The 18,729-nt window shown below is 40.8% G+C and overlaps 1 long non-coding RNA gene across 1 annotated transcript in view; it reads right to left on the minus strand.

The window, feature by feature from the left end:
• The window catches only part of LOC110346981 (uncharacterized), a 52,484-nt gene extending 38,211 nt beyond the window's left edge, over positions 1-14,273 (minus strand). The window contains exon 1 of the long non-coding RNA XR_002391288.2: positions 9,929-14,273. This is a non-coding gene — a long non-coding RNA (uncharacterized LOC110346981). The remainder of the gene's footprint in view (positions 1-9,928) is intronic.
• Between the last annotated feature and the right edge of the window lie 4,456 nt (positions 14,274-18,729).

Raw genomic sequence — 18,729 nt, forward strand, 5'->3', positions numbered from 1 at the left:
CTTGGTTTCCATTATGAGATTTCTCAAATAATTCAGTTTTATCTAAATCTTTTCATTTCTAAGATCTCAGATATCCTAGTCTCTCTTGCAAGTTCATGAAGCCTCCTAAATATTGGTCATGAAATGGCTTTCAAAAAGTAACTTGTCACCTACCTTACACAGAAAAAGGTCTAGAAGGATGTCAGAAGGAGGTGTCATTGAGCCCACTTTTAAACCCAATAGTTAAATCCATTTTAACTCCAAATTCAGCCAACTTTCTCCAATAAAAAGGAACTTAGTAGCTATCTCCCACCTCTACTCCACATTAAATAACAATTGCAGCAAAACACTCAACAGACAGAGGCTGTATTATTTGCTTTCCTGTTACTGAATCAAAACATCTGACATATACAACATGAAGGAGAAGAGGCTTATTTTGGTTCATGGTTTCAGAAGTTTCAGTCAATGGTTGACTGGCTCCAATGCAGAAATATCGTGGTGGAAGGATGTGGTGGAGGAAAGCTCCCAACCTTGTGACAGCCAGGAAACAGAGAGCAGGGGAAGAGATAGAGATGAAGGAACCCAAGGCAAGAAACACCCTTCAAAAGCACACCCCCAGGGACCTACTTCCTCCAACCAGGCCCCACCTGCTAACAGCACATTGAGCTGTAAACTTATCAATGAATTAATTCATTGATTAGGTTAATGTCCCCATGATCTAACCATCTTCCCAAATGCCCACCTCTGAACATTGCTGCATTAGGGCATCAAGACCTCAATACATGAGTCTTTGGGGGATATTTCATATTTAAACCCTAAGAGAGACTAACACAGCACTCCAATTAAGACAAAGAGTAATCATGTCATAAAATCAATTGCTATTATACCCAGAATACTGAATGATCTGTACTGGGTGATGCCCAAGCTGAGATAACCCTTATTCATTTCCACTGATAAATCTGCATATACTGGAGTTCAAACTAGCCTAAAAACAAAGCTACCATCGTTCATCTAATTCAAAGATGCCCACTGTCTCAAAGCATGCACCAGACTCAGACTAGGAAATTTGTAGAGTTCCTCCCTAAAATAGAGAGCAGACAGGGAAATGAACGATTACTTTCATTCATAAAACTGTTAAACAAATAGAAGGCAAGGCCTAAGTATGAGCATAACTAAGGGGTCACTGCATGCCCCTGAGCTAATAGTCTTTCTCAGGTCTCACTGAAAGCCATATGTTTACCTTTATGACTTAAAGCCCAACCGTGAACAATCACAGGCAAGATTTAAAATCCTTTCCTTAATCAATCAGAACTTCACATCTAGAATCCTATTTCAGTTGTCAATTGCTGTGTAACAAACCACTCCAAAACTTAAAGGCTTAAACCAACAACAATTTATTTTTTTCTCATAATTCCATGAGGTAACTCAGCCAGATGGTTCTTCTAATCCATTTGGCATCGGCTGGCATCTGGGCTTGGCAAGAAGGTTCAAGAAGGCTTCTGGTGCTTCTCAAGATGGACTTTCCAGATGGTTGACTGGGGCTTTCTCGCTGCATGGTGGTCTCAGGATAATCAGAATTCTTTTTTTATTAACTTTATTGGTACATTTTAGATATACAATATAATGACATTCATCATTGGAAATTTGTACCTTTACATAATCTCTCTTGGTTCTTATTTTTCCCCCATTCCCCCACCCTCCTTTCAACCCCTCCACCCCTCCCTATTTACAAAGACTTTGGATGCACATTGAGGTGATACTTTTAAGTGAAATAAATAGGGCAGACATGTGTAATCACTGAATAGTTTCTCTGGTGTGAGAAACTGAAAGTGTAAATAAGGATCAAAAAGTATAGTAGATAATGTGAAATAAGAAGAAAAGGTCCAAAGGGGAAGGGGAAGTGGGAGGAGTTGGAGAAAGGAAAGAAGGGAATGGAATTAATATGAGAAAAGGAAAAAACAGAATTCTTAAAGGGCAGCTGACTTCTAAGAGGAAGGATGTCAAAGCAGCTATTCCACTTAGTGACTTGGCCCAAAATTCCCAGAATATCATAGTCTCCACCATTCACTGGTCAAAGCAAGTCACAAGATGAGTCCAAACACTAAGGGAGGCTAAGACTACCTCTTGGTGAATGGAGCAACATGTATGTGAAGGGAAGAGAGGAGTTGATGGTGACCATCTTTGGAGACTATCTACCCCACTTCCTAATGTAGAATAAACGTCCCTCATTGCCTAAGGTTGTCAAATTATACCACTAACAATAATTTCAATTTTGTATGACAGGTTACATAAGAGATAAATGTGTGTTACCATGATGTCAGAAAAGAAGAACTAATCAATAGTACTTTTGGAAGGATGTGCCTGGAAATTCTTCATAAAGGTATTAACTCTTTGTGCTAATTCTCAAATCCTTGAGCTTTAGTAAAGGTGTTTAGGGCATCTAAAGAACTGTTTCACACAGTGAACATTTCTTATTTTTGGTGTTTTTTTTTTGCTTAAATTCTTTTATTGGTACATTTTAGGTATACAATACTTTTACATTTATCATTGGGAACTTGTACCTGTACATGATGTATCTTGGTTCTTATTTTTTCCCCATCCCCTCTTCTCCCTTCACCCCCTCCACCCTTTCCTATTTACAAAGACTGTGTTTCCATTTTTTCCTTTTCTCATAATTTTTCCTTTCCTTTCTTTCCTTTCACCTTCCCTTCCCACTTCCCCTACCCCTTTGGACCTTTTCTTCCTATTTCACATTATCAATTATTCATTTTAATCATTTTAATCCTTATTTACACTTTCAGTTTCTCACACCAGAGAAACTATTCAGTATTTACACATGTGTGTCCTATTTATTTCACTTAAGAGTATGGACTCAATATGCATCCATTTAGCTATAAATATTTCTAGTTTCTCATTCTTTATGGCTCAGTAGTACTCCATTTCATAAAAAAAAAAAACACCTCTTCTTTATCCAGTTTCCAGTTGATGGGCACTTGGGCTGTTTCCAAGCTTTAGCTATTGCAAACTGAAGTGCACATTTCTTAAAGAATAAACTATGAGTAAGAGTCTGCATTAGTCAGGGTAGGTTAACTACAGCAGCAAACCGCTCTCTAATCTCAGTGGTCTCACACATTACAGGTCTCATGCTCATACATATCACAGCTCAATGCAGAATATTGAGTAGGAAAAAGAATTAAATGTGTTATGTACATGTACCAACTCCCCATGAGAAACGTAATCATTATGTACTACAAATATGTACTGATAAAAAAAATTGGCAAAAATGGTATCAAGTAGACTCTGCTTTACACTGTCACTATAGAACTTAGGCCCCTTCCATTTAAATGGCTCTAAAACCTCGAGCAGCCTCTTCCACTAGCTGCTTTGCATGAGATCATCCTTCAAGGAAAGAGAAAGAATATGAAAAATAACAAGGAAGCTTTTTGCGGTCCCAACCCAGAGATGAAATACAACACATTCCTTATCTCACTGAAAGGAATTCTGGGAAATGTATATCCCAGAAAGAAAAAATAAAAATTGTTTGGTGATCAACTAAGTCAGACTCTGACACGAACTCTTACTTATTCAACTTGACCTATATAAAATACAAACACTCTTTGTTGTCAAAAAATGCGAAATTTTATTTAATGCATGTTACCATCCATTTGAGAATTGGACACAAGATACAATTCAACAAAATGTCTAAACAAAGTAATACGAAGAAATGTAGACAAAGGAGGAGGCTTCCGGGCCAATGTACCACCACTCACAGATGACCTACAGCAACTCAAAAGGGAAATAAGATGGAACACTCTGATACTCAACAACCTGGACTCCCTGAACTGGTAACAAAAGAGGATCTGGAAAAAATAAAATCAGAAGTAATTTCTCAGATAACAGCAGAGATTATGCCCATAGTGAAAGACATGATTAATAAATCTAGAGAGGAGCTGAGGAACATGGTGGGATCCCAACATAGGAAACAAATGGAATCCATAAAACAGATGCAAACAGATTTCCAGGAGATTAAAAACTCCATTGAAAGTCTATGCAGCAGAATGAGCCAATGTGAGGACAGAATTTCACATATAGAAGATAAGATTGCAATTAGTGACCAGGAAAAGAAAAATTTCTTTGAAATAGTAAGGGACCATGAGAAATCAATCCAGCAGCTGCTAGACGATGCAAAGAAGAGTAACATAAGACTGATTGGAGTCAATGAAGAAACAGGAAAGAGTGCAGATGACATTAAAAAAAAAACACTGTTCACAGAAGTGATGGCAGAAAACTTCCCAAGCAGGGGAAAAGAACTTCACATACAGAGAAGTGAGGCATATAGGACTCCAGCTAGCCTTGATCAAAAAAAAAAAATCTACACATAGGCATATAATAGGATTTCAGAAATCCAACAGAAGAACAAAATTCTACAAGCAGTGAGAGAAAAGAAACAAATCACATACAAAGGAAAGCCCATCAGAAACACAGCAGACTTCTCAATGCAAACCCTCAAGGCAAGAAGAGCTTGGAGTGATGTATTTCAAGCCCTAAAGGAAAACAGCCTCCAACCCAGATTGATGTACCCTGCAAAGGTATCTTTCAAAATTGATGGAGAAATAAGATACTTTCATGACAAAGAGCACCTTAGGAATTTCATGAATACCAAACCAGTACTCCAAAAAATTTTAGACAATATCCTAGGAAAAGACAACGAAGATCACAACCCCAGGGAGCCAAGCAGAATGAATCCATCAGGCACAAAAAGAAATTAAATGCAAAGGGGGAGAATCCAACAAAAAGAAAAACTCATGACAATGATAAGTCAATACGTATCAGTTATAACCACCAAAGTTAATGGTCTCAAATCACCAATCAAAAGAAATAGACTGGCAGAATGGGTCAAGAAGCAAGATCCAACAATTCACTTAATTCAAGAAGAACACACTTAATTCAAAAAAAACCTCACAGACTGACAGTTAAAGGATGTAAAACAACACTCCACACAATGGGTACCTGAAAAAAAGCAGGAGTAGCTATCCTCTTTGCAGATCAAGTGGATTTCAAACCAACACTGATTAAGAGAGACGAAGAAGGACACTACATCCTCATAAAGGGAACAATCCAAGAGGAAGAGATGACAATCATAAATATCTATGCACCAAATACTAGTCCACCCAACTATATAAAACAAATATAAATGGAAATAAAAAATCATATAAGCACTAATACAATAGTAGTGGGGGACCTCAACACCCCATGGTCACAAATAGATAGATCAACCAGACAAAAAATAAGCAACAAAATACTAGAACTCAATCAAACTCTTGAACAAATGAACTTAACAGATGTTTGCAGAGTGTTCCACCCCACAAAATCAGAATACACATTCTTCTCAGCTGCACATGGGTCATGCTCCAAAATAGACCACATACTCACTCATAGAACATATTTAAGTAAGTGCAAAGGAACTGAAGTTATCGCCTGTATATTATCAGACCATAGTTCAATGAAATTAGAGATCAATAGCAAAAGAAACTGCAAAAATTTCATAAACACATGGAAATTGAACAACACGCTTCTGAATTACCAACGGGTCACAGAGCAAATTAAAGAAGAAATCAGACAGTTCCTACAATTAAATGACAATATGCAACATATCAGAATCTATGGGACACAATGAAAGCAGTCTTATGAGGGAAATTCATCGTAGGGAATACTCGTATTAGGAAAACAGAGCTAGCCCAATTAAACAATCTGATGCTGAACCTCAAGCTTCTAGAAAAAGAAGAGCAAGACAGGGCCTAGGATTTAGCTCAGTGATTTTGTCACCTGCTGCACAAGTGCAAGGACCTGAGTTCGATGCCTGGTACCAAAAATAAAAGAAGAGAAGGACAAACCCAAAGCTCATACAAGGGAGGAAATTATAAAGATCAGAGCAGAAATCAATTCAATGGAGACTAAGAGAGGGATACAAAAAATCAATGAAGCCAAGAGTTGGTTCTTTGAAAGAATAAACAAAATTGACAAACCCTTAGCCAACCTTATCAGAAAAAGGAAAGAAAAGGCCCAAATACATGCAATTAGGAATGAAAATGGTGAAATTACAATGGACCAAGCAGAAATCCAGAGGATCATCAATACCTCCTTTGAGAATCTATATGCCAATAAGATGGAAAACACAGAAGAAATGGACAGATTCATAGATACGTATGAATTACTAAACTTGAATGAAGACGACCTAAAAATTCTAAACAACCCAACGCCAATCAATGAAATTGAAAATGTAATTAAACCTTACCAACTAAGAAAAGCCTGGGTCCTGATGGCTTCACCACTGAATTCTACAAGACATTTAGAGAGGAACTACTGGCACTACTGTTTAAACTCTTCAATGAAACTGAAAGGGAAGCAATACTCCTGAATTCATTCCTGGAAGCAAGCATCACTTTGATTCCCAAAGCAGAGAAAGACCCAACTGAAAAAGAGAACTATAGACCAATCACACTAATGAACACTGATGCAAAAACCCTTAATAAGATACTGGCAAATAGAATGCAGAAGATCATCAAGAAGATCATACACCCTGACCAAGTGGAATTCATCCCAGGGATGCAGGGATGGTTCAACATATGCAAATTAATCAATGTGCATCGGCCTTCTGGCTAAGATCAAGTGTAATCAATGTAATACACTCTATCAGTAGAGCCAAGGACAAAAACCATATGATCATCTCAATAGATGCCAAAAAAGCATTTGACAAAATCCAACATGCGTTTATGATAAAAAGCCTACAAAAAATTGGAATAGACAGACTCTACCTCAATCTGATAAAAGCCATCTATGAAAAACCAACAGCCAATATCATACTAAATGGTCAAAAACTGAAATTCTTCACACTAAAATCAGGAACAAGACAAGGATGTCCACTATCACCACTCCTGTTCAATATAGTTTTGGAAACATTAGCCACAGCAATTAGACAAGACAAAGAAATAAAAGGAATAAAGATAGGAAATGAAGAAGTCAAATTGTCATTATTTGCAGATGACATGATACTCTATATAGAAGACCCCAAGAACTCCACCAAAAGTCTTCTAGACTTAATAAGCAAATTCAGTAAAGTAGCTGGATACAAGGTCAACACACAAAAAGCAATAGCTTTTCTGTACACAAACAACAGAATCACTGAGAGAGAAATAGGGCAAACAATTCCTTTCACAATACCATTTTAAAAAACTGAAATACCTAGTAATCAACCTAAAAAAGAAATCAAAGACCTCTTCTCTGAAAACTATAGCACTCTGAAAAGAAAGATTGAAGAAGATATCAGAAAATGGAAAGACATCCCTTGCTCCTGGGTAGGAAGGATCAACATAGTAAAAATGGCCATACTTCCAAAACTGCTATATAGATTCAATGCAATCCCAATTGAAATCCCAGGAGCATACTTCACAGACCTGGAGAAATCAATCCAAAAATTCATTTGGAACAAGAAGGGACCCAGAATAGCAAAAGCAATTCTAGGTAACAGAGCCATAGCAGGGGATATTACAACCCCCAACTTGAAACTATACTACAAAGCTACTGTGATAAAAACAGCAGGGTATTGGCAAAGAAACAGACCTGAGGACCAGTGGAACAGATTAGAAGATGCAGAAACAACTCCAGACATACTCAGCCACCTCATCTTCAACAAAGGAGCCAAACACCCTCACTGGAGGAAAGATAGCCTCTTTAATAAATGGTGCTGGAAAAATTGGGCTTCAACTTGCCAAAGATTAAAACTAGACCTATATTTCTCACCATGCACTAAACTAAAATCAAAATGGATTAAAGATCTAAATATTAAAACAGAAACACTAAACTGGCTGGAAGAGAGGTTAGGTAGAACTCTTGAAGCCATTGGTGTGGGAAAAGATTTTATGAACAAAACCTCAGTTGCCCATGAACTAGCACAATCAACAAGTGAGATCTCTTCTTGCTAAAAAGCTTCTGCACAGCAAGAGGAACCACCAGCAGTGTGAAGAGACAGCGCACAATGTGGGAAAAAATTTTCACCAGCTGTCCGTCAGACAAAGGTCTACTATCTAGAATCTATAAAGAACTTAATAAAATCAGACCTCCCAAATTTAAAGACCCAATCCAAAAATGGGCATCTGAAATGAACAGACATTTCTCAGACAAAGAAATAGAAATGGCAAATAAATATATGAAAAGATGTTCAACATCACTGGTCATTGGAGAGATGCAAATGAAAACAATGCTGAGATTCCACCTCACTCCAGAAAGAATGGCTGCTATCATGAAATCAACCAATAACAAGTGCTGGCAGGGCTGTGGGGAAAGAGGAACCCTGCTCCACTGCTGGTGGGAGTGTAGACTGGTGCAAGCACTGTGGAAATCCATATGCATATACCTCAAAGAACTAGGACTGGAAGTCCCATTTGACCCCGCTATTCCCCTGCTGGGTATCTTCCCCAAAGAATTAAGAGTCATACCACAGTGATATATGTGTACGCATGTTCATAGCAGCACAGTTTGTAATAGCTAAAACTTGGAAACAGCCCGCCCAAATGCCCATCAGCTAGAGACTGGATAAAGAAAATGTGGGGTTTTTTTATAAGATGGAGTACTACTCAGCCATAATAAATGAAAAATTAGAGACATTTATAGCTGAATGGATGCACATTGAGGTGATACTCTTAAGTGAAATAAATAGGACACACATGTGTAAATACCTAACAGTTTGTCTAGTGTGAGAAACTGAAAGTGTAAATAAGGACTAAAAGGTATAATAGATAATGTGAAATAAGAAAAAGGGGGCAAAGGGGAAGGGGAAGTTGAAGGAGCAGGGGAAAGGAAAGAAGGGAATGGGATTAATATGAGAAAATGAAAAAATGGAAACAAAGTCTTTGTAAATAGGGAGGGATGGAGGGGTTGAAGGGAGGGCGGCGGGGGGGGGGGAATAAGAACCAAGAAAGATTATGTAAAGGTGCAAATTTCCAATGATGAATGTCATTATATTGTACCCCTAAAATGCACCAATAAAATATAAAAGTGTTTAAAAAAAAGAAATGTCGAGCCCCTAATCTCTGGATATGACAAAAACTTTATCCACATCTAGCCCCCTTTCCCAGTGTTAAGCTAAGTTTTTAAAAACACTGAACTAAAAACAAAGAAGTTGAACAAATCTCTGATATTTACCCTGATTATTGATTTGCTTTTTTCAAAATATTTATTGTTCCTCTAGAATGGTGGTGTGTGCACCCTCAACCTATAAAATAATCAAACCTAGCTCAGTGGCTAAAGAATGAATGCCAGGAGATGAAGAAGAATGCAGAAAAGTTTTGCAAATGCACAATTTTCTCTACCTCCATTCCCATGCAACCAAAGACAGTCCTCAACACTATCTTCAGGCAAACTCTGACTCATCTTGCAAATATCTCCTGCAGATGTAGTGTTTTCCAGTTCTGCATTGATGAACTACCTAACCTCTGAGATTCTGAGTAGTTTGGAAGAGGAGACTATTTGCACAAAAAAAACTTCAGTGTTCATATGCTTGTTTGCTTTTGTTTACTTATTTGAGTGCTGAAGGAGGATAATCAGAATGTTTTCAACCTCTCTTATTCTGGTTTGATTTTTGTTGTTGTATTTTGTTTTTTGTTTGTTTGAGGCAGGGCCTCAGTCTGTTGCTGAAGCTAGCCTTGAACTCAGAATCCTCTCACCTCAACTTCCCAAATTCCCTGGATTACAGGCATGTACCACCACACCTAGTTAGCTTATTCTCATACTTCAGGTACTTGAGTCAGGCATGGCCATAACTTTAGTGTACCTGTAATCAGTTCCTAGAGAATACAGTGTATATGGGCATAAAGTATAGTTGGTATTGGATTAGCTATACTGCATTAACAAAAATCCCAAAGGCTTAAACATAAGTTTGATTCTCACTTACATGATGTCCAATGTAAGTTGGCCAGAGTACCTCTCCATCTGGTGACTCAGGGACACAAGTTTCTTCCATCTGATGATGCTGCCATCTCAATGTGTGAATTTCCAGGTTGCCCCTGTTGGGAAAGAGAGGGATAGAAGAGGTACACCAGCTCTCCACTTCCTTGGTCCATAAATAACATGTGCCATCTCTACACACAATTCACTCACTACAAGTTGCCAGATGGCCTACATTTCACTTCAAAGAAAGCTAGAAAATATAGGGAAGCGAACTGTAAGTTTGATAAATATGAACTATATTTGCCTTCAAAAGAAAATCCAAGTGTTTGCAGAAAGTCAAACAAGCAATGTTCACATAACATGGATGAAATTGGGAGGTTAGGAGGAGCGTGTGTGTAAATGGGTGATGAAAGAGTCTGGGAGAGATCTGGTACTCGAGGAACAGCGCTGCTCTGGAAAATCACCGGCTGAGCTAGGGATTGTGCACACATGGGCTTTAGGTCATTGGCAGGGTGCCCATCTTCCTTCCTCCCGGGAAAGAAGGGATTCCTAAACTGACATGTGTCATTGCAAGGTGCTACAAGACCCTTGTTCAAACCAAAAATATCATTTAGACATATTGCAGAAAGGGAAGTGGAGATAAAAGTATAACATTACTGAGAGAAAGCTTCCTTTGTTCCCAAATTATGACTCGCTATGTTAATGATGTCACTGGAGCAAAGGGGGCAAAAGCCTTTGCTGCTTCCATTGAGGAGAATAAAGGCATGAGCTGACACCACTACTCCCATCATTTTTGTTCCAAGTGGAATAAATGTCACTGCCAACATACCTCCATTTATCTAGCCCTCCATCTCGGAATGAACACCCCCGGTTCCCTCATTTGAGAGACAAAAACGTCACCAATAGAGAGTTTTAAAAAATCAATGTTGTTAATATGGAATTATTACTTAGTGCTATCTTGCAAAAAATAGAAGACACTATAAAAAATCTCTTCTTGTGTTTGTTGCCTTAATATTTTAATGTGTGGATCCAAACACTTTCATAAAACAGTGAGATAGTTCAGTCTGTCAAGAAGAGGACGTTATCCCTAATCTTGGGAATGTCCGGACTTACACCTGCATCATCTCAGAGAAGCAGTCTAGAAAGTAACTGTAAACTACTCCATTGTGTGACATATTTTCTCTCAAAGGGCTATTTTTTGTAAGTAGGATGATGCCAGTCTACCTGGAGACTAGAAAAAAAACATGTAATAGAAGAAAAATATGTTAGCGTTTATCCAGCAAGAGGCAGGAACCGAATCTGATGATTCAGCACTGTACTCTTAATACTGTATTCCTTGAAGCTAAATATTATTGAGTTGTGTGATTTACCAGCATCATCATGTCCTGGATGGTGTAGCCTTTAGCACAATCCACTGGTCTCAATTCTACTTTACTACTACTACCTAGCCTTCCCATTTCTAAGCCAATGCCTCTAGATGTCTGAATAAGGACAGAAGGCTTCAGGATGGCTAGAGTAAATACTACAGCCTGTTTGAAGGTAGTGCTTCCATCTGTGTTCTGTGTTACTCCTCAGTCTTTTAGGTATTTAACTAGCTTGAAGCAATTCCTAAGAATTCAGTGTCTCTAATGACATTAACAAAACTGGTTTTCTGGTCTTGAAAACCCCAAACCTGGCAACTTACACTGCCTAAACTGTCAGTTCACCACCTCACCTCAGCTCTTGCAGCTCTCTGCATCAGTAAACTCTTCCATCCTGGATGCACCCACACTGTCTCACAGCTATGAAGTAATTCTTTCCACTTCTAAAGAAAGAAATGGCCTTTCTCTGGGAGTAAGGTAACATAATGGAACAGTTTACCATTGCTTTCTAGACTTAATTCTCTAAGATGATGCTAGTATAATTCTGGATCTTACCAAGATCAGTATAGCTTTTATACAAGCTAAAGTTAGTCACCTTTGTTAGTTTGTGATTTAGCAGGAATCAACACAAAGAGAGCTCAATTCTTTAAACTACAAGGTTGCTTGTAGCTTGTAGTTTGTTCAATTTATCCAGCTACAAACATGATGGTAATAGTGTTTGCCTTTAATTTGTCCCTTAATGCCTCGAGAAAATCTTTGTGACCCTGCTGGAGATCCATACTGGGTTTTCAGGATGAAGAAACTGCAGGAAAACATTTTTATTTTTATTCATATCAAATCTCCAAGATTAGAAGTCAGGTTGATGAACTAAAATGTCTATGTTGCTCCCTTACAAGTCAGCACAAGAAGTCACCATGGCAATGCATTCTGACTCCTGAACACACAGAAGAAAAAGGATTCTGTTTAGTTTTGTTTGCATGCCAGTGAAAATAACAGCAATTTCTGCTCAATTTCTTCATACCATCTGACTTGGAATTTATGCCTTTTACTTGCCTGGCTTATGACAGTCATTTATAGACCCATAATTTTATGTGCCACCTTCTCATAAAATTCACTCTCGATTTGTAAATGTAAGGCTAATGATGCACAAACCAGGTGTTTAGAGACACATTAGACAGAGTAGTCTCAGAGAAATGAGAACGCTCAAGTCTAAGTTAATAATGTGTTTCTTTACTCTTCCTCTGACCTTGGCTCTCCAGTTGAGCAAGGCCAACCCCCACATGAAGAAGCGGCCTCCCCTTCTCTAATGTGCCTGTCAGTAGATGGCAACTGATGTCAAGGTCACCGCTGAAATTCATGCAGGTGTACATGAGAGTCTGCATGGGGTCAAAGCCTCCATGAGCAGAAGCCGCTCTGACTGCATCTGGGCTTTTTCAGAGAGTGTGGTTAGAAGTACTTCTTCTTCCCTTCCTTCTTTTCTTCCCTCCTTCACTTTTTAAAGTTCCCTTATCCCCTAAGAGAACATTGGTTACTTCTTCACTGTCCTGTGTGCCAGTTGGGTTCATCAGGAAGCAGCACCAAGAGGAGTTATGGATGAGACAGGTATATTGGAGAAAAACACCTGAAAAAGAGAAGAGAGGAAGCAGTGTTGGGCAGAGTAAGCTTCCAGGCTCTGATGCCGACGTGACCCAACAGGAAGCACCTGAGCAGATATCTTTAGAAGAGTCTTGCATTGGGCACACATAGCCACGGCCTTTGTAGAACTGCTTAGTTAGCCCTTGGCTGGAACTCCTCTAAGAAGAGCATGCCCTTGGCTCCAAAGTGAGGCAGTCAGCCAAGCACACTCCCAACTTGCTTGTCAGCAAGTTTATTTTGAAGCTTGAAGAAGGATCTGAGCAGCAATTCTCCATGTGCCACAAGCAGCCATCCTTCCATTGGCAAATAGCCCCACATTCAACTTGAAGGCATTCTAGCAGGGCAAGAACTAGGTATCTTTTGCCGTCCAGGTCACAGTGTTGAGCACATAGCCTAAGAAGGGACAAGGGGTATCAGTTTCAAACATTAGGTATGGATTGGCCAGGGTCTGTCTCTTTCTCTGCCGTGATGAACTCCAAGGGCCACATAACCATTAAGGATGCCTTGTCACCATGTGGATAAACCTGTCTGAGAACCAGACAGAGGCAAGCAGAGGCAGGGTGCAGAGCAAGAGCCGGGGAGATGAGACACACTGGTTAGGGATAAGACACCTTTATGGGCCCCTTGAAATCCTCTTGGTCTCTGCCCTTGTTCCGCCCATTGCTCCTGAGATCCGTTCCACGCAGGCTTTGCCCAGCCTCCCATAGGTGTACTCCAGCAATGTTCTCCACCTACACCCCTCTGAGGCTGCATCGAATTCACTTTCTACCCTGAGGCTGCCCCCTTGAGAGACACCTGTAGAACTTGCTCAGCACTCAAATGTGCAGTCCATAAATGTTGGGGGGGGGGCATCTAGTAGCCTCAGGGCCACACTTGAGAAATGAGACAAAGCCAAAATAGATCAATACTTCTCCCCTCTCTGTTCCCTTGAAAGGACAGTATTGAAATTAATTCCCTAAGGCCCTCCTGAAGATCCCATGGCATCAAGCTCCAGTTTCCCACAGTGCCAGCCAACTCATTAATGCTTTCTTCTCTTAGCTCTCCTGCATTCCCATTCCAGGGCCACTCTCAAACTACCAGCTCCCAAGCCTTTGTCCCAGCCTCCTTTAGGGAGGAACTCAGTCTCTGATAGATAGCACTGTTAGTATAACTGGGTCCAGCTATTCCTGAAGCAACTTCCTAATTCTTTGAGCCAAAAAAATTATGAATTTTTTTTCTTTCTTCTCTGTGTGTTTGTGTGCTTAAGCTGGTTTCAGTTGGGTTTTTGGAATTCATCAACATCATCCTTTCTTCCTTTCCCCTAAGTCACCCGTCACCCTCACCACCATCATCCCTACACCACCACCTCCATCTCCCCACCTCTCGCCCCCTCCCTGTCAGCTCCGGGAGCTGGAGCATTCTCACTGACTGCTCCCCATCGGTCTCCTCCCACACTGACGAGGATGCTGAATCTCCTTAGAGATGCCAACGCTTCCAAACTCCCAGTGTCTTTGAATCTAAAAAGTGGCTCTTGTAGATAGCACATTGAGTCTGAAGTGCCTGCGGGAGGTTCAGCTGCATTCACACCGGAAGTGAGAGAAACCAGTCTGCAGTTCTGAAGACAGGTCCCAGGCCCAAAACAGGGGGAAGAGGCAAAACCAGAAGCCTGGAAAAAGTCAATGAAAGAGGGTGTACAGACGAGAAGGCCAAAACCAAAGCCCTATGATCCCCATGTTGAGAACAGGGAGGAGGATATTGATTATTGTTGCACTTACACAGTTACAGTCGTGTTGCACAAGCCCAGAAGAAACCTCAGCAGCAAAAAATCAAACACCACAGAAGGTGCAGAGGGTCCAAAGAAGTAGCCCAATCCCTGTGAGTGCCCCTTTCCCCTCAGGCGCTTTCCGTCTGTCCGTATGGGCAAGAATCTGGGTCTGGGGATGCAAGGGAGCTATCTTAGCACCTCCAGCCACGTCTCTGAGCATTAAGGTTCCCTCCAAGATATTCCCCTTGTCAGTACAGTCAGATCATTGAAGGCTGTTCGTGACTGAAGCAGAACACGGTTTGGGAAGTCTGAAAGCCAATCTCTGCCCTCTTCCCTAGACTCGGGCCCCTCATTTATTGTCTTAGATTGCCCATTTTTCCAGGAAAAAAATCTGGTTTTGGTGGTTGTTGGTCACTTCTATGGCAGAGCAGCAGGTCAAAAATTTGTTTAGTTCAGAACTTGTGCAAAATTAAGAGTTGTTGAAGGGTCCCCAGGCTTCGCACCACACTCAGAGAAAAAGGAGTAAGAGCTGACTTTCCAGGAGCCTGATCCGAGCTGCCTTGGAGAGGACTGGTAAGCGCTCAGCCAACGAGGATACAACACAAAGCCAGCAGAATAAACTGAGAAATTGTGCCTCCCTTTTGAGAAGGCATTTTGGTGAGGTTTCTTTCTTTTTTTTTTTTTTTTTGGCGGTACTGGGGATCGAACTCAGGACCTTGTGCTTGCGAGGAAGGCAGCAGCACCACTGAGCTACATCTCCATCCCTGGTGAGGTTTCTTTTAATTAATGAATTTTATTGGTACATTTTAGATATAGATAATGATCACATTCATCACAGGGAATTTGTACCTGCACGTGATGTATCTTGATTCTTCTTTTTTTCTCATTCCTCTCCCCTCCCTTCAACCCCTCTTCCCCTCCTTATTTACAAAAGTTTTGTTTCCATTTTTCTTTCTTTTCTTTTCTCTTCCTTCCTTTCCTCCTCCCCCTCCCTCATTTCCCTTCCCATTTGAATAGTTTCTTCCTATTTTGCAATATCTATTATAGATTTTGGACTTTATTTACACTTTCGGTTTCTCACACCAGAGAAAAAATGTGATATTTACATATGTGTGTCAGATTTATTTCACTTAAGAGTATGGTCTCAAAGTGCATCCATTTACCTAGAAATGTCTCAAGTTTATCCTTCTTTATGGCTGGGTAGTACTCCATTGTATAAAAAAAAAAACATGTCTTCTCTATCCATTCATCAGTTGATGGGCATTTGGACTGTTTCCAAGATTTAGCTATCACAAACTATGCTGCCATAAACATGGGTGAGCATATATTGCTGTACTCTGTTTTTATTTCTTTTGGAAAGACACCAAGAAGGGAAATAGCTGAGTCACATGGAACCTCTAGTTCTAGTTCTTTGAGGTATCTCCATAGTGATTTCCACAGTGGTTGCACCAGTCGACACTCCCACCAGCAGTGGAGCAGGGTTCCTCTTTCCCCACAGCCCCGCCAGCACTGGTTATTGGTTGATTTCTTGATAATAGCCATTCTTTCTAGGGTGAGGTGGAATCTCAGCATTGTTTGCATTTGCATCTCTTGAATGACCAGTGATGTTGAACATTTTGTCATAGATCTACTTGCCGTACTTCTTCATCTGGGAAGTGTCTACTCATTTCAGATGCCCACTTTTGGACTGGGTCTTTAAATTTGGAGGGTCTGATTCTTTTTAAGTAAGGGAAGAGTACTTGCTGGCAGACAGTGGTTGCTACTGTGATAGCAGACAATTTTCTAGGGTCTGACTAGAAAGGCATTCTTGTCTCACCAAAACATCCATATTGCAAATGCCAGACAGTGGGCTCATGTGGCATGCAGTTCATGACATTTAAAACTTCAATGTTGGAGTTTGCTGCTCTTTTATTCTTTCCAAACATACTGTTTCTAATATTTGTCTTTGAGGATTATATGGTAATAGACAAGATAAGTTCAATAGTCACTATTCCCAAAACATTAGTTTGCCAAAACTAAACTATATATCACAAGAGTAAATTGAATCTGATCTCTGGTGACTATAGTTTTGCAGGGTTGTGTACTCCAATAAGATGGCTGGAGGGGTATGAGTAGAGGAGCTAAACTTCAAAATACAAAGGACAGCATATTCCTTTGAGCACTCTGATCTTGGGTACCTCTTTGGCCTGCAGATCTATTTGCACAGGGGAACTGTCTTGCACCCATGTTTCAGAGCTTTAATAGATTATTTATAAACCCCATGGACTGACTTAGCACAAGGATGCAAGATGGTTCTTACTGCTTTTAGCACTGCACTATCCCAAATGGAACATGTAGTTTGTCAAGCCAAAAAGGACTAATTATGTACCTGTCATATGGTCCAACTGGGGTCTGGCAGACTATGGCCTGTGGGTCAAATCCAGGCCACAGTTTGTATTTGTAAGACCCAAAGATGTCGCTGAAACAGGCTGGCACTGTGCTCTGTGAGACCAGCCAGAGCATGCCCATCCACCCCTACTTCTGCCTCTGCTCCCACAACCTACCTCCCAGGCCAGTAGCTGCTATTCAGGGGCTGTACTGGCACCATCAACACATTGAGGCTTCTGCTACCAGCAACTTCTGGGCGCCATGGAGTCTAGGAGTCCTCCGGCCAGCTGCACAAGTTGAATGACCCAGATCTCCAGGAAGAGGGGCGAGTATACCAGGGTCTAGGTGTCACCAGGGCAGAGAGGCAGTAAGCCTCCCCCACCACACTTACCACCTGCCCCCTCCTCCTGGAGCCTGGCCTCCACCCTAGGATCTTCCTCCTGAGAAAGCCCACAGCAAATGGCAACTGGGTACAGAGTTGCCTACCACCCAGGACCAACCTCCCCAGCAAACGAGGCAAAGGTGGGCAGGATTTCTCTTCCTTACTATATCAGAGCCCATGTGATAGCCTCAGTTTTGCCTCTTGGCCTGCAAAGCCCAAAATAGTTATTATCTGGCCCTTTACAGACAAGAAACCCTCACTCTATCCAAACAGAGTAATCATTAAGGTAAGGAAGGGGCTGGAGAAGGACGAAACTTACGAGCCTACATTAAGAAATCAGAGATATGATACGTATTTTGCATTTAAGAGAGAAAGGTGCAAATTATAGGTCTATATATCTGAACCCTCACACTTCTGAAAGTTGTATTAATTTCTTACCTTTTGTGTCATCTGCACACCAGGCTTAGTAATATGGGGTATTTGATTGCCACCTACTGGGCACAAATGGCCTCCATGTATTGAAACAATCCTTCACACTATAGAATATGAAAGTCCCAGCTGTCATCCGGCCTCATTGCCTGCATCAGGTCACCCTGCATATCACAGCTGGCTGGACAGCTTGAGGGCCAGTGGGAGGTGTTCTCTGCCATAGTTGAATTTCTCACTCAGGGCAGAGCAGGGTTTGCCAACCTCTTTGTTGTGAGGCTGTTCTGGGCATTATGGGATTTTCACAGCATCCCTGCCCTCTAGTTCTGTAGCAAGCCATGTAATGTTCCCCCAAAATGTATGCCCGAGCCCTAACACCCAGCACCTGTGAATGTGACCTTATTCGGATATGGCATTTGTCTTTGCGGATATAATCAAGTTAAGGATCTCCGGATGAGCTCATCCTGGATTCAGGGCAGGTCCTAACTCCAGTGATAGGTGTCCTTATAAGAGAAAGGAGGAGATTTGAGATGCAAGACAGAGAGAATGCCATGCAGAGCCAGAGGCAAAGACTGGGGTGATGTTGCCACAAACCATAGAATGTCAAGGATTGCCAGCAGCCATCACAAGCTAGGAGAGACACACAGCAAGGATTTTGCTTTGGAGTCTCCAGAAGGGACAACCCTGCCTACACCTTAATTTCAGACTTCTGGCCTCCAGAACTGTGAGAGAATTGATTTTGGTTATCTTAAGCCATCAAAGTTGTGGTGCTTTGATGTGTACAGCAATATGAGGAAACTAATGCAATCCAATAGATGCCAGTAGCATATTCCTCCAGTTGTGATGATCAAAAATGTCTCCAGACATTACCAAATGTCCTCTGAGAAGCA

This window comes from Heterocephalus glaber, unplaced genomic scaffold (genome assembly GCF_053883595.1).
Source record: "Heterocephalus glaber isolate CG9 unplaced genomic scaffold, H.glaber_assembly_v1.0 deba00001594, whole genome shotgun sequence".
Lineage (NCBI taxonomy): Eukaryota > Metazoa > Chordata > Mammalia > Rodentia > Bathyergidae > Heterocephalus > Heterocephalus glaber.